This window comes from Callithrix jacchus, chromosome 15 (genome assembly GCF_049354715.1).
Source record: "Callithrix jacchus isolate 240 chromosome 15, calJac240_pri, whole genome shotgun sequence".
Lineage (NCBI taxonomy): Eukaryota > Metazoa > Chordata > Mammalia > Primates > Cebidae > Callithrix > Callithrix jacchus.
The window spans coordinates 89,091,613-89,108,764 of NC_133516.1; the positions used below are offsets into that span (position 1 = coordinate 89,091,613).

The window sequence follows — 17,152 nt, forward strand, 5'->3', positions numbered from 1 at the left end:
CCATTAGTCACTTAATAGCCAACTCAGTTATCAGGTCGACAATCATGTACAGCATAGGTAAGGTTTAATATCTGTGGTTTCAGACATCCTCTGGGGGTTTTGGAATGTATCCCCCACAGATAAGTGAGGACTATTGCATAGATATAAGTACAGATATAGGTAGATAGATTTTTTTAAAGGAATTGGCTCATGTGATTATGTGGGCTTGCATGTCTGAATTCTGTAGGGCATACTTGCACACCGGAGATTCAGGGAGTGTTGATATTGCAGCTTTAGTCCCAAGGCATTCTGGAGGCTAAATTTGTTCTTCTGGAGAACCTCAGTCTTTTTCTTATAAGGCCTTCGACTAATTGGATGATAGCCCCCTATGTTGTGGAGGGTAATCTGCTTTATCCAGTCTACTATTTAAATGTTCATCACATCTAAAAAATACCTTCACAGCAACATCTAGACTGGTGTGCCACAACCCAAACATCTGGGTGCCACAACCTGGCCAAGTTAACATAAAATTAATCATCATCACCCTTGAGAATATCACCGTCATTAGAGTCGTTCGAACTTGCTTTTTCTTTGTCAACTGTATCCTGCTTTTAGAAGTGTTTTAATGGCATTCTGCTACATTATTATATTTTGACAAGTTAAAGAGGTTGATTTTCTTTATTTTTATGCCCAGGAGTCAATCATTTTGTAGTGTCAATTCAATATGTTGAAATTTGGGTTTTACTGTTATGAAATAATTATACCTATTATATAGTAATTTCTAGAAATAGTATGAAGTAAAAGCTTTGTGCTAGACCTATGGATTTTGACCTCTTTTATTTGTGAAAGTGAGCTATTTATGCTTTTGTTTAGGCACGTTGAAGAGACATCTCAAAATTTTAGAAGATTAACGAAGGAGCTAAGCATATTCTGTACTTGGGTTTTCCTTTGGTGACGTTAGATATTACCATCTTACTGTCTTTCTTATCCTTGCTAAACCATTTTGTTAACATTACCAGGTACTTTGCAGCAGAAATGTTATCTAGCTGACTGGTGCTGCTGCCACCTGCTTAATACTTTCTTTGAGACAAGTAAGTTTTGAGGTATTTGCCCAGTGGAGTGCAAGAGAATTGAACCAAAAGTTAGCTTGTGTGAATTTTAATCACAGTTCCATCATTTAACTGGGTATAACTCTCAAGCAAGTCATCTCTCCAGTGACTTCATTCCTTCAAAGGAAGACATTATTACTGTAACATCGCCGTAGATAGTGCTTGTAATGATTACATAAGATGAGGAAACACTTAGCAGAAAGCCCCGTATAAATGTGATGTAATATTACGACCTTTGGGTATCCTACATTTCTGAGGCGTATGATAAACGGATTGAGTATTCCTAATCCAAAAGTCCAGTGAAATGTTCCCAAGTCCCAAACATTTTGAGCAATGGTATGATGCTCAAATAAAATGCTCTAATGAGCATTTTGAATTTTTATATTAGGGGTACTTGACTGGTACATATTTTTGCAAATATTCCAAAATCTAAAAAAAATCAACAATAATTCTGGTCCCAAGCATTTTAGATAAGGGATAATCAACCTATAATAAGATAACCAATAGCTTTTTGAGAAAATTTTGATGCAAGCTTAATTAAAATGTACATATGCATCCTGTAGTTTCTTAAACTGTTCTGTTTTTTTTTTTTTTTTTGAGACAGAATTTTGCTCTTCTGCCCAGGTTGGAGTACAATGGTATGATCTCGCTAACTGCAACCTCCACCTCCCGGGTTCAAGCGATTCTCCTGCCTGAGCCTCCCAAGTGACTGAGGCTGCAGGTGCATGCCACCATGCCTGGCTAACTTTCGTATTTTTAGTAGAGACAGAGTTTCACCATGTTGTCTAGGCTTGTCTCGAACTCTTGACCTAAGATGATCCGCCCACCTTGGCCTCCCAAAGTGTTGGGATTACAGGCATGATCCACCAGACCTGGCCAAACTGTTCTCTTTCTTACAAAGTGTTGTGATAGAGATTCAAACCAGGAAAGTAAATAAGGAATAGTGAGTGGAGAATGACAGGATAATTCATGGTAAAATATTAAGTTAATATATTTTTCAAATTTTGAGGAGGTGTCATTGTGACATTTTATTAGAGTTAATTTGTAAAGATACTATTATTTGCCTATTTATTTCAGAGAAATTGTGAAAATTTTCAGCATGTTTATATTGCTTTAATAAGTAAATAGGGTGTTTGCAGTTTAATTTTAGTTATTCTTTTTCTGCAGAATTTTACATAGGTATTACAGGAATAACCGAAGCAGTTAAAGAGATCACACTGGAAAACAAGGTACTGGTTAATTAATTATATTAGTGGAGAATTTTGGTTGGGGGATTATCTGCTTGCTCACTGGTAGATGCTAATGATATACTAACATTTAAATTTTGTAGCTTAAATAGTCCCATAAGCAATTTAATCATTCTCTGTATTTTCTTCAACTACTGGTAATTCGGGTTTTATTTGTTTTTGAAAATTTGAAAGCAAACTTTAGCTTGCATCATTCAAATTTATGACATTTTGAATGAATAGAGGCTTAGTCAAGTTTTACTGCATGACTTATGGGGGTAAAACATATAATTGGGTAGTTTTTCTGCATGGGAATTTTGAGTCATTTTAGGCTGTTGTAGGTATTCCATTAGCTTTTCATTTCTCAGAGCGATCAATTGCAGTTGTCTTCCTGTTTTTATACACCTGTAGTTGTTTGCAATGATATGAAAAATCATGTAAAATCTTTTCATCCTTGTCTTAATTATTTTTTTAACAGTCAAGTCACTTAGAGGATACTATTTGGATGAAATAATTGTGTTCCTAGTCTTATGACACATTTGCTACTGTGTTTTGTTATTTGGATTTTTCAGGATTTGTAACTGGGGCATAACAGAAAGTGATAGAAACTAAAAGGTTTTTTTTCATGTATAATTTTATCCTTTTAGATTCAGTTCTTTGGCCTGAGAGTTCATCATTTTGAAATTTGACTTTTTGAAGTATTTGAATGATTTAAGGAAAAATCACACAAATTGCTCTGCTGTTTCAAAGATCTTGTTTACCCTGGCCATTACTATATATGCTTCAGACATTGGGAATGATAAATGGCAGAGTAGCATAGATAGTAGGGTTTTTCTCGGACAGGCTTGTGGTAATTCCTTTAATAATTTTTATCAGCCGGGCATGGTGGCTCATGCCTGTAATTTCCAGCACTTTGGGAGGCCAAGGCAGGGGGATCATGAGGTCAGGAGTTCGAAACCAGCCTGACCAACATGGTGAAACTCTGTCTCTACTAAAAATACAAAAATTAGCCCGGTGTGGTAGCGTGCACCTGTAATCCCAGCTACTCAGGGGGCTGAGGCAGGAGAATTGCTTGAACTGGTAGTCTGAGGTTGCAGTGAGCTGAGATCATGTCACTGCACTCCAGCCTGGGTGATGGAATGAGACTCTGTCTAAAAATAATAATACTAATTTTTATAACAGTGCTTAGAATTATTGCCATCCAAACACAATTATTAATTTTGGTTGGCAATTTCTATTGTATTTTACTTTATCAAGTATAAATATCACCAGTTTTAAATGTTTTCTTAATGGTTAATTTGTTAGATATTAGCTCATCTAATAATTGCTCAAACACTCAGACAGTCTTGTGATTTCAATTTTGGGTGTAAGAATGATTTAAGTTTTAAACATATGACAAGTTTCTAGTAGTAATTAAAACCACCCCTAATTTTCAGAATATTAATTTTTTGAAAACGATAGCCATATGTTAGCCCTGTCGTTGGTAGTACTGTTTTTTTCACTCTAGAGCTAATATAGTTTAGAAATTGAACGGAAATCTTGTGCATTTAAGAACTGTAAAGTCTGATAACCTGCCTAATTCGGCTAGGCTATTGTTAACAAATTAGAACATCATAGTGCTTGATTTACATTTTAGCTTATAATATATTTGATTTATAAATATGTACACTTTTCCCCTTAAATTTAAGTTCACAAGTTAATATAATTCTGAACTATTTTTCTAATACTAACGAATTGATTAACTAAAAATACTGTTTCATTAGAAGTGCAACTGGAAATTACTTTTAAATAGTTAGCTTAGATGACTCTTACTGCTCCCATAATAACCTTTGTTAGTTCCAGTCACAGCACTTAGCACATTACTTTTAATGATTGGAATGTGAATTCATTATTTCCACTGGAGTTTGAGTTTCCTGTGGATAAGAACTGCCTTGTCCTTCTCATTTTCACAGTGGTTACCACTATGCTAGCACACAGGTGCTCAGTGTTTGAATTCATGAATATATTTAAGTGATTTTAAATATAATTAATATTTTTGACACTAATTTATAGTGTCGAAGGACACTATAAAGCTTCAAGATTGCTCAGCACTGTGTGAAGAGGAAGAAGAGGAAGATGAAGGAGAAGCTGCTGATATGGAAGGTATTCCTCTCCTGATTTGCTTCAATTCCACTGGAATATTGATTTTAGAATATTTGTAATTTATGTGGATTAAGAATTCTTCACTCATTTGTAAATTTAGCATTCAGCAGCCTAGGGTGTATTTTATATATATTTAGTTTATACATTTCATTAGCATAAAACCTATCTTGATCTTGGACTCTTCTGTTTTACTCAGAACATACTCTTGGACAACATCATTTTTATTGGAATAACTATGAGTCATAAATGTTTAACATTGGGTAGAGCTGCAAGATAATAATTCCTAACCTAATTATTTCAGAGCAGAACGAAGTTTGCTTATGCATTTTGTATTTTCTTCTTCCTCTTTGACAGCATCTTTCTATTAAAACCTGAAGATAGTGAGTTTTAATGGAGCCTTTTGAACTACACAGAATCCCCTCAGTTTCCAAGATTCTGAAAAGACCTATTCCAGAGGTGTCAGTTGAGAATAACTGCATTAGTGAATCGTTGTTACAAGAGATAGAAACCCGCTATAACAGAGCAGTATGGGTCTGTGAGCACAAGATTACTCAGCTTTATATTTCATGAGCATGATAATCTTTTTCAATACATATGAAACCTTAGATACTTAAAAGCAGGTGAAAAAATTGCTATCACCAGGGTGACCTCTTCGGTAAATCCAGTTTATCTTTATTACACTTAGCTTTTCTGCATTATTTGATTCTGTTACCTGTATCTTCCTTGGTTTCTATAGCATTGGGTTTTCTTCCTCACTCTTTCTTCTAGTCATCTTCTGTGATTCTTTTTCTTTTGCTCAGCTATAAAATGTTACTGTTTCATGGGGTTCCTTTCTCTTTTTCTCCTTACTCTCGATACTCCCGTATTTTATCTATTCTTGCAGCTTCTGTAATGGCATTCTGTAGTCTGGCATGAAAATTTGTGCAACAGGAAAGACAGTGTATAAATTATATCCAATACTTTGCAAGAGTTTAAATATATTTATATATGTAAATAGAGTACAAGTGTAAGAAGTTGGAAAAAGAAAAGGAATATGAAAAAAGGGCAGGTATTAAGGCTGTAAGGCAACTGAATCCCAAAAATCCATAGACTTTGGGTGAGATGGATTATGTTTTGTAGCATTCAGAAGTAGAAGATGCTGCCAAGTAGAGCTGAAGCACCATAATGGTAAGTGATGCTTGCTGGACCAAAAGTACCTTTCTGTTTGTTTTCAAAATTACTTTCGATTCCCCATGAAACCTAGCTATATCGGTTCCTCAATTTTAGTGAGATTCTTGTCCTCGTTTTCCTGGCAAACTGCTATTCCTTAAGGAAATCTGAATGAGTTACTTGTAACCAGAATTGATCACAGCAACCTCACATATCATCTGTATGCTGGGGACTTCCATATCGAATCCTCCAGCCCAGATATTCTCAACTTCAGATTTATTTGTTCAGTTTCATTTGCACCAGGATGTCTCAAAGTTGTCAGAAACTGAACTCATCACCTTCTTGCACAAATACTGTTTCTGGATTTCATCTGTCTCTGAATAGCACAGTTGACTAAGTTGGGATGGTGGGATGGTATAGAACCCTTGGAGTAAAGCACTGTTTTCAAAATACAAGCTGTGGGATTGCCTTAAATATCTGATATCCGTTTAGTATGTTTATTATATTTCCCCAGATTAAGTTAAAAAATTGCTATATGTGTAATTTTGCTGAACAGTAGTATTGATGGTATCTAATATAAAGGTAGTTTTCATTTATCGAACAAATTCTTACTGGGCAGTACAGTATTTATCAGGTATTGTCCTTGGTGTTGGAAATAAAGCAGTAGATATGATCTCATGGAATTTATATTCTAATCAGTGGAGACAAAAATAAATAAGCAAAATATATACCATATTAGATAGTTGTAAGTGTTAAGGGAAAAATAGAGGAAAGGGGATAGAGAATCGTGGGTCGGAATGAGTGTTGCAATTTTCAAATAATTTGGTCAAGAAAAACCCAATTGAAAGTACACACCATTTGAATAAAGCCTGGAAGGAAGTGAATGGAACTATTTAGGTATGTGAGGGAAGAGTGCAAAGGTCCTGAGGTGGGAACATGTATGACTTATGAAAAATACACACCCTACAGTATTTAGTCAAGAGAGGAGAGAAGGGAGAGTAGTAAAGTGTAGAGTCAGAGAGGTAACCAGGGACCAGATTCTATAAGGCCTTGACACAACTCACAGCGAGACAAGCCATTAAAGGGGTTTTTATTCCCCCAAGTAGAGGAGCAACATGATTTAACATTTCAACAGAATCACTGTACAGTGGGGAGAATAGCTGAAGGGGAAAGGGACAACAGGAGGCTGTTTCAATAATCTAGGCGACACATGACTGTGGCTTGGGCTGGGGTTGTAATATTGGTAGTGATGAGAAACAGTAAAATTGTGGAATATTTTGAGAGTTGAGCCAAAGAGATTTGCTGCTAGATTGGATGTTGTAGGTAACAGGCAAGAGTAGTCAAGGGTGACTCCAAGGTTTTTGGCCTGGGCTTTTAGAAAGATACCATTAACTGAGAAGAGGAAAAATGGAAAGAGTGATTGGCTTTGGAGAGGGAGTCAGGAACTCAGTTTTAGACACGTGATATTTGCAGTGTTAATTAGTTATCCAGTGTAGTCGTAAACAATTAAATATCCAAGTCTGCAGGCAGGGAATACATTTGTAAAAGTCATCAATATTTAAAGTTCTTGAGTCTGGATGAAATTGTTACAGAAATAAGTGAGGATAGGGAGAGACATGGTCCAGAAACAGCCCGTGGTTACTGCAGCCCTTGGTTTTATGGTTCTTTTTAAAGTAGAGGCGATGAAGAGGAACCAGCATAGAAGATATTGAAGCGGCAGTTAGTGATGTGGGAGAAAAGCCAGGGAAATATTTTAAAAGCCGAGGAAAGAAAGTGTTCCAAGGAGAAGGGACTAAATCATGCCAGATATTCCTGACCGGTCAGTTAAGATGAAAACTGGGAATTCACCACTGGATTCAGCAAAGAGGAGGTCACTGATGACTTTAATGAACAGGTTTATGCAGTTATAGAAGTAGCCTGGCTTACACTGTGGAGCCACTGAGGACTCTACCGTATTATTATGTCAAGCCTTAAATATGCTGACTTTCTCTGGGCTTTTGCCTTTGCAAGTATAGAATTAGCTCACTTCTATCTATTCGGTATCTTCAGTTAAAAACAAAGGCAAAACCCCAGTTTTTGAATGATGTTATGAAGTAATATATAAATTGGTTTAGGGAATTTTCTTGAACTTGATTAATCTTTTGTTGCTTTTTATAACAAAATATGAAGAGAGTAGATTGTTGGAAACAGATGAACTTAGTAAATTCAGTTTTCTTTAATTTTTAATGAATGAACTTGGGAATTCATGTTCTTAGTAATATATTGATCTTTCAAGGAAATTCTAATTTGTTCATTTATAGCATACAAAATTTAGCTTTGAGTTCCAAGTTCATTTACTCATAAGAAAACAAAATATAGAATGAAAAAGATAGGTTTTCTAGCACACTGCCATGTGTGTACCTACGCAACTGTCTTGCATGCTCTGCTCATGTACCCCAAAACCTATAATCCAATAAAAAATTAAAAAAAAAAAGATAGGTTTTCTAAAATGTCACATTCAGACTGATTTAATGGCCGTAAATTTTCCTTTTATTATTTGCCAGGCTACCCTGGATACAAGGAAAATAGTAGAAGCTTGTAAAGCCGAAACCGATGCTGGCAGCGAAGATGCTATTTTGCAAACCAGAACTTAACGACCTTTACATCACTTATGATAAATATAACCAGACTCCACGATTATGGTTATTTGGCTATGATGAGGTAAAAATCAAGAGCATTAGATTTTAACATCAATATTTTACATTGTTGAATTTATTCTTCAGTAGCCTCATGGGTATTTATTGCAGTGTTTGAATTTTAGAAATCATTTGTTTTACAGCTTTATGATTAATGTTGAACTTGATTCTTATTTTGAATGAACTGTGAATTATTCAGTGTAACAACAGTAATGCTAAAACTTAAACAGAAATAATCTGTTACATATTTCTTGACCTCTAAGTTTATGAGTTCAAAATGTGAGGGAAATTTAACTTGGTATATTTTATTAAATTTTATTTTGGATTACATCAGATGGATATATAGGCATTTACAGAATGATCCTGCCACATATGAAGAGAGTGGATTGATGCATTTTTTCCCTTAAGACAGAAAACTCAGATACTTAACTGAATTAAAGGATAATTGATATAAGATCAACTTGTTTAATCTGTCATTCTTATGACCATACATGGGAAACAAAAAAAACAAAATCAGTCTAAGAGATGAGTTGCAAACTTATAAAATGTTTAGACAGCCACAAATGTGCTGTCACAGAGCTTGGCTGTGACTCCTTCTCTCTCCCTCCTTTAATATTAATAAATTGTAAAATTTCCCAGAAATTATCCTAAATAGTCTAGAATTCTAAATTGCAAGTGATGTGAGATGGAGAACTAAATATATTATATAACTTGAGATTTAGGCTAAGATAGTAATTTCCAAGCATTTTTAATACTTTCAGCAACGGCAGCCTTTAACAGTTGAGCACATGTATGAAGACATCAGTCAAGAGCATGTGAAGAAAACAGTGACCATTGAAAATCACCCTCATCTCCCACCACCTCCCATGTGTTCAGTTCACCCATGCAGGTCTGTGTATGTAGAGACAAATATATTTTTTGGTGTGTTTATTCATTTCATGGATTTCTTACTTGAGAATTTGTAAACATGAAACCCTAACAGAAAAAATTTTTACTTAATAAGCAAACAGAATTATCTCTTGTCCTCCTTAGAAATCTTCTTGTGCTTAAATAAAAATGAAAGGGGTAAAAAACTCATCAATTTATTTTAAAATTAATACATTCAGAATGTTTTGTTCTTTGTGGGTGTTTAATTATAGAATGGATGGATCTTTGTGATTTTACTATACTTGTTAGCTTCAGAACAGTTTGAAAGATCCCGTTTTTGACTCAGAAATAGTCATCATTTAGATATAGTTTGCTGTGTTATGACTATGTCTTTCTGTGAATGTAGACTCCAGAGTTAAACCTGTGCTTTTTCTATGTGAACTATTTGCTTTCTCTTATTGATTAGTGAAGGGAGATGTTTGTATGTATGTTCTTCAGTTGAGAGCTCTTCAGCCTTAGCAAGTCAAGTGCATTTTATAAGTTGGGATTTTCTTTGTATCAATGTCTTTTCACAGAGCCAAATATCTGAAGTTGAGCCTATATACATGATTTGTTCAGAATTTTTCTTAAAACAAGAAGTTATTACATGCTCATTTCTTTAGGTTGATTATTTCTAATAGGTAACTTTCACAGTTGACTGGAAAATACTGGTAACATACTAGTAATGTTGTTTTTCAGTGAAACTCAGATTCTCTTGACCAGTTAGGTGAAACATTTCTTTTTTTCTTCCCTCCAGTTAAAAACGACCTTTAATATTTTCTCCTCATGTTCTGCGACACCTTTACTCTCAAACTTTAATCCCATGGAAGACCTTGCTCTTTTTTTTTCAGTTTCATGTCTGAAACGTTAATCATGATAAGTATGAAAAATAATTTAGGAGTTGTCAGTTTTAGTTTTTAATTATCTAATTGAAAAGGTTTTCAGTTTTGAGAGTTTTTTTGTTGATTACTCTTATAGTTTAAGATCTTGGGATAATGCTTGTTAAACTGAAGCATATCTCTTTCTGAGGTGTAAATTTTATTCAGTTGGAAAAATAGTTTAACTGGTAAGTATGTTAAACATTTTAATAAAATAGGTGACTATATTACAGAATGAGATATAAATATTTCAAAAAATCTGAGTCCCTATAAAGTAAAACTTGAAGAATATTTTGGTTCTCTCCATGGGCTACCTCAGATTGTGCCTTCTAGGCTGATACTTTCACTCTTATATTCTAAGTGACTGCCTCTGTCAAGAAGGATATGGTCAAAAACTGAAGCAGCATTATTTAAGCCAGGTTATGTTGAAAAGACTTCGTTTAAAAATTGTCTTTTTCTTGGTTTCTGTGCCTAGATACTAATTTTGATGTCACTCTTTTCTATGGCACTGGAGAGATACCAGTTAGCCATGAAAAGATATGTAGATAGGACAAAACTTCACATAAATAAATGCCTTTCTTCTTATAAGCGAAAATAATATTTTTACATAGAATTCAATAAATTTTAGAATACCCAATAGGACAAAGAAACAAATACAACCTCTTAACTCTGACCAATCAGCTTTTCTTAAACCCTGTCAGTTTTGGCTTATTCTCAGCTAAATAAACAGCCCAAATCACAAGATTATAGGTACTTCTTTGCTTTTTTGTTCAACTGATACCATGTGGCTTTTTAAAAAATTTGCATGGTATGGCTTCTTTTTGTTTCATAGAGCAAACAGCTGCCATTCCACTTTTATCTCCTAGCATGATTTCCCTTTCTCTGGTTTTCTGCCTTCCTTATCTGTCCCAATTATCAGAACACTAACTAATGCCATTGTGTTTGCTGGGACTACCCGAGCATTCTAAGATTGCCCCCTCCCCAGTAAACCTGTTTGCATGGCATAACAATCTATAAATTGTGTTTCAGATGTGATGGGGAGGTATTTTATAACTTAACAATTTTAATACATATTTTATAGTTATTGGGGAGTGGTAGGGGAGATAGTTTATAATATAACTATTATATGTTAAAATTAATTCACTGACAGTAACAAGGTTGCTTTCTTTACAAATGAAAAACGTGTCTTTTCTATTTTGATCTAATCAGTCTATATTAACGATTTTTTTCTAGGCATGCTGAGGTGATGAAGAAAATCATTGAGACTGTTGCAGAAGGAGGGGGAGAACTTGGAGTTCATATGTATCCTTCACTGTGTGTTGATTGTGGCAAAATGGCCCTTAGGATTTTTTTTTTTTTTTGAGAAATTTAGTGTAATCTTAATGACATAGTACATATAACTTGTTTTAACTTCGCGTATCTGAAAACCCTAGTAGACATCTTTAATTTCTTTAGAAAGTGTTATATTGTGAAAGTTATGCTTTGCTTATTTGGTTAGAACATGTCCCCATGTGGAGCAGTAGCTCAGCCTTATTACAGAGGTAACTACTAATTTAGAATAAGAACATGAGTATCTTTTTCTTACATATATTTCCAATTTAACATGTTACAAGAAATGTACTTTCCTATCAGGTAAAAGTAAAATTAGGTTGTATCAATCTGAGATCTCTGAAGCAAATAATACAACTTAAATAAATAGGTTAATTAAAGAGTAATGTACTACATGAAGTACTTTAGATATTCTTAAAATACAGCACGTTCATTTTCTCAAGACAGTAGCACCTGTCTTATATCTTACTATAGTTTTCCACTCAGTTTTCTTGGATTGACAGAAGTAATAAATTCAAGTTAATGCCCAGGCAAACTGTTGGATCCTAAAGTACATGTATTCATAGCATGGATTAATCAAAAGCAGTCAAAATCAATGATATAGATGCCAGAGAGCTTGAATTTGTTTGATGCTAGGTTGATACTTGACTTGGTGGTGGTTTCTGCTACTGTTAGATTAGATGTGGAAACTCAGACTGAGGGGTCACCACCGTCTTGAAGCTACAGATAACCTAGGCTTTGCTAATAAAATGTGTCCCTATAGGAAGAACTTTGAACTGATTTGATGTTAAAACAAACCAAAAACTTCCAGTCCACACCACATTTACTCCTGAAGTCCAATTATGTATAAGCGGCACTATGCTGGATGCTGGATGAACATAGAAGACGTTTCAGAATTTTATTAAAGACAGTCCAGTAGAGCAGAGTCCTTGACAAATGCATATATTAACCTAGAATCCGTTTAATATAAAGGGTTTTCATATTAGTTCTCTCAGTGCTTCCGTGAGAAAAACAGCCTGAGGTTATGAATGCTGGGGGAGCATATCACAGAGGTTATGTCTTCCTCATTGCATTTAGTACTACTGAGTCTGTGGTACTTAGTTAAGGTAGTATCTGCTAGGTTTCTTTACTCTGTGTAGTTCATATTATTCCTTTCCATTGTTAGAAGTGAGTCATTAAGTCTATGGAAGTTTATAGCCACAAGAACAAAGAATTGCTTTCTGGAGAAACCACCACAGCAGCAATTAGTAAATTTTGGGAGAGATATTTTGAGGTAATATAAATACCAGTTCCTCATTGAAGTGCTTTCATAGTCTTTATTCCGCCTCATTTTCTGACATAACTCTAGCAAACTTATAAATAAGAAGGGAGCCTTAGTAAAGGACTACATTTTATACTCATTTAAACATGGATAGCTTTGTCTCTATTTTCATGTCAAAGTAATTGTGCTTATATGAATACCTGCTCATTAAGAAATTTCAAATTCACACATTAGAATGAGTGGTCAGGTAGTCTTAAAGAGCCTAATGTTAAATAGACACAAAGTTTCATAGTTGAATTTTTTGATAAAGATTTTGTCTTTTTTTTGAGAGATTAATGGCTTAATATAATGGATACATATAACATGGGCTTAAAACATAGAGCTATTTACAAATCTTATTTTCCTTAGCTAAAAACTTTTAGGTGTCTTCTTATTTTCTTGAAATTTGTACAAGCTGTCATTAGAGCAATAAAATATGACTACACGAGACACTTCACAATGTAATGAAGAGAGCATCAAATCTATCCTAATTATTGGTTCTGATTAAAAAAAATTAACCCATAGATGTGACCATTAACCATATTCATCAATATATACAATTTCTCTAATAAAGGACTTACATGTTTATGCATTAAATAAAAATATGTGCCACTATCAGCCTTATTTGTTTATTAAAAATCAATGTAAAGAGAGTTTTTCTTGCTTCTTATGGAAAGATTATGATTTGATTTCCCCTAAATAACAATTCTTTTAAGCGAAGACGTGTCTCATACAGAATGATGAGAGAGTGTTTTTGGTTCACATTTATGAGGAAGGTATTAAGTGTGTAATAGTGTCAAAACTAGGATTAGAAAATGATGCATGCTAGACTGTCTTCACTTCTTTCTCTTCTTGGCTCCTATTGTTTTCTCTTCCCTTTTCCTGTCTGCTAATAGTTAATATTTATGAAGCACTTACTGTGTGCCAGGAAATACTCTAAGTGTTGTTACTTATCATGTTTCCTGATGAAGTTGATAGCACCAAAATGATTTTTTATTAAGGATTTGGAAATATTTCTTCTATTGTGATTGCCAGTGGAATACTAGAACTTAAAGGGATAAGTTTGTTGTGTCATGTCAGTTTATAGATCTGGGTATAGGAGTTTATAAAGGCAAGTCTTCTGCTCTGGGATACATACTGCAAGCCCAGGAGGAAAACCCAGGCCCTTTATTCCCTTTACACCACTACATGTCTCTCATTTTTGTTCTTGCAGTAGTCTGCACAAAGTCGAATGGCTAATCTCATCTATAGTTTTGTTTTTATTTTCTCCTCATCATTGAACTTCGGTTCAGTAAATATATTATGAAAGTTTAAAAAAAAACGAAAAAGAATTAATCTTTGCTTTCTGGAGAAACCACCACAGCAGCAATTAGTAAATTTTGGGAGATATATTTTGAGGTAATGTAAATACCAGTTTCTCATTAAAGTTTCATCTAGTAATTTTAGCAATTTTGGCATCACCAATGAATCTTGCCTGAAACAATTATTACTGTAGTGTTGTACTGGTATGCCTATTCTTTTCCTTATATCTCTTTTTTTATTATTGTTTTGGAGACAGAATCTTGCTCTGTCACTCAGGAGTGCAGTGGTGTAATCTCAGTGCACTGCAACCTCCACCTCCCTGGTTCAAGTGATTCTCGTGCCTCAGCCTCACAAGTAACTGGGATTACAGGCATGTGCCACCATGCTTGGCTAGTTTTTGTATTACAAAATTTTGTAAATTTTGTATTTTTAGTAGAGATGTTTTTGAACTCCTGGCCTCAAGTAATCTGCCGGCCTCAGTGTCCCAAAGTGTTGGGTTTACAGGTGTGAGCCACCATGCCTGGCCTTCACCCCACTTTGGTTATTGTAGTAAACCTTGAAATAGCATAGTATGAGCCCTCCAACAATTGTTTTGGCTATTCTAGTTTCTTTGCCTTTTTATATAAATTTTAGAATCAGCTTGCTGGGATTTTGATTGTAATTGCCTTTAATCTGTAGATGAAGTAAGGGAGAATTTACATCTTAACAACATTGAGTCTTCAAATTTGTAAATAGAATATATCTCTCCATTTATTTAGATTTTTAAAATTCCTTTCTTCATGTACATATTTTATTAGATTTATATAAACCTAAGTACTTTGAGTTTTTTTGGTGCCATAATGTTCGTTTTTGTGTTTTAAATTCCAGCTCTTTGGTCCTTATATATAAGAATACAATTGACTTTCATATACTGACTGACCTGGTATCCTTGAACCTTGGTAAAGTTATTTTTAATTCTAGTACTTAGTTATAAATTCTTTTAGATTTTCTACATAGACAATTATGTCTCCTGCAAATATAGACAGTTTTACTTCTTTCTATTTGCTTTTTCTGGCCTCACTGGACTTTCTAGGAATTCCAGTATAGTGTTAAGTAGGAGTGATAACAGGTGACATCTTTGCCTAGTTTTTTATCTTGGAGAAATTGAGTTTTTCACTAGTAAGTAGAATGCTAGCTGTAGCTTTTTTTAGATGCCTTCTGTTAAGGAAGCTCCCCTCAAATTCCAGTTTGCTGAGAGTTTTTTTATCATGAATGTTGAACTTTTCCAAATTGTTTTATAGTCATTAAACTTTAGTGCATTAATTTGGTGAATCACATTGACTATTGACATAGCCTTGCATTGCTTGAATGAACCCTGTAGTTTCATTTTTATATCTTGCTGGATTTGATTTTAAAATTTGGTGGGGGGTGATTTTTGCATTTGCATTCATTAGGGATGCTGGGCTGATTTCTTCTAATGTCTGTGTCTGATTTCAGCTAGAATAATGCCTTATAATATGAGTTGAGAAGTGTGTGTTTCTCTTTTATTTTCTGGAAGAGGTTGTATAGAAGTCAAATTATCCAGTACAACATTGGGGCCTGGATATTTTTTGAAGGTTTTAAAATGTAACATTATAAATAGGACAATTTCTTGTGTTAGTTTGATCGTTTGCGGTTTTTTTAAGGAATTTTGTTCTATAGTAGAAGGGAAAGATCTTGGTAGAGTTTCTGTCCCTCATGCATAGCTGCCATTCCCCTTCCCTAGGTCTGCACCATGATGAATAGGCTACGATTTCTATGAGTGCCAGGTGGGGTTTCTGGAAGAAGAGCCTGTAAGAGGATGTGGTCTCCTTTCCAGGGGGTTCAGCCCCAGGGGTTTCACATTATTGTGCACTCAACTTTCACCAGTTTGTCAGCTCTTCTTGATGAACTACCCCAAGTGGGCTTGTTGTCTCCTCTTTCTGTAGAAGAGTTTTTGGAAAGTTGTTTTCTCTGTTACCTGAGGTCTCCTGAGAGTTTTCAGTAAGTCTTGAATTTGAAGTTAGTCCTGCTCCTTTTTTGCTACAAGGGTGAAATCAACACTTCCAACTTTTTACATCCTGAGGCAGAAGTCTCTTTATGTTGGTTAAACACCAATTCAGGATATACTCCTTAAGCTAAATTGCAGAAGAATGTTTCCAGCCTCTGCACATATATGATGTTATGTGGAAGTGTAAGATAATGTGATAGTTCATGGTGTACTAAGCATTTACTGTGTAACATGTTCACATTTTTTTTTAAATTTTTTATTGCATTTTAGGTTTTGGGGTACATGAGCAGAACATGCAAGACAGTTGCATAGGTACACAGATGGCAGTGTGTTTTGCTTCCTTTCTCCCCTTCACCCACATTTGGCATTTCTCCCCAGGCTATCCCTCCCCACCGCCCCCTCCCACTGGCCCTCCCCTTTTCCCCCCAATAGACCCCAGTGTTTAGTACTTCCCTCCCTGTGTCCATGTGTTCTCATTTTTCATCACCCGCCTATGAGTGAGAATATGCGGTGTTTCATTTTCTGTTCTTGTGTCAGTTTGCTGAGGATGATGTTCTCCAGATTCATCCATGTCCCTACAAACGACACAAACTCATCATTTCTGATTGCTGCATAATATTCCATGGTGTATATGTGCCACATTTTTCCAATCCAGTCTATTATCAATGGGCATTTGGGTTGATTCCAGGTCTTTGCTATTGTAAACAGTGCTGCAATGAACATTCGACATGTTCACATTTTTTAGCAGTTTGAAAAATAGTTGATATGTGTTTAAAATGCAATTCAAATAAATTAGCAATGTGAGAACCCCCAAAGCAGTCTGCAAAACGTACTTGCCTAAAGAATGCATAGTTTATTTTGTAGGAGTTGAGCTTCTGTTTCAAAAAAAAAAGAGAGAGAAAACCAAGCAGCTAAAGTCTCCTAAGAAATATTAAGAAGAAAGAATAGCAGGCCTTTAGAAGGAATTCTGTCAGAAGCACACGAGTGCTAGTAAATTGTTTCACAAGTAAAGCTTACTATTTGTTAGGCTACAGAATGGAGGATACTTAGTGTTTATAATTTATACACTCACTGCTTCCAAAGATTTAAGGGAGCATATTCTTGCAGTGAAAACTCACGTCACTGGCAAGTTGGTCGAGCTATTGACTG

General features: G+C 34.9%; 1 pseudogene across 1 annotated transcript; it reads left to right on the top strand.

Moving 5' to 3' along the window:
• Positions 1 to 4,408: 4,408 nt before the first annotated feature.
• LOC100412135 (ubiquitin-like-conjugating enzyme ATG3) lies at positions 4,409 to 13,290 on the top strand (annotated as a pseudogene). Its single transcript, XR_013526982.1, has 5 exons — positions 4,409 to 4,456; positions 8,149 to 8,305; positions 9,042 to 9,169; positions 11,298 to 11,366; positions 13,077 to 13,290. The product of XR_013526982.1 is annotated as a ubiquitin-like-conjugating enzyme ATG3 (transcript).
• Positions 13,291 to 17,152: the final 3,862 nt, after the last annotated feature.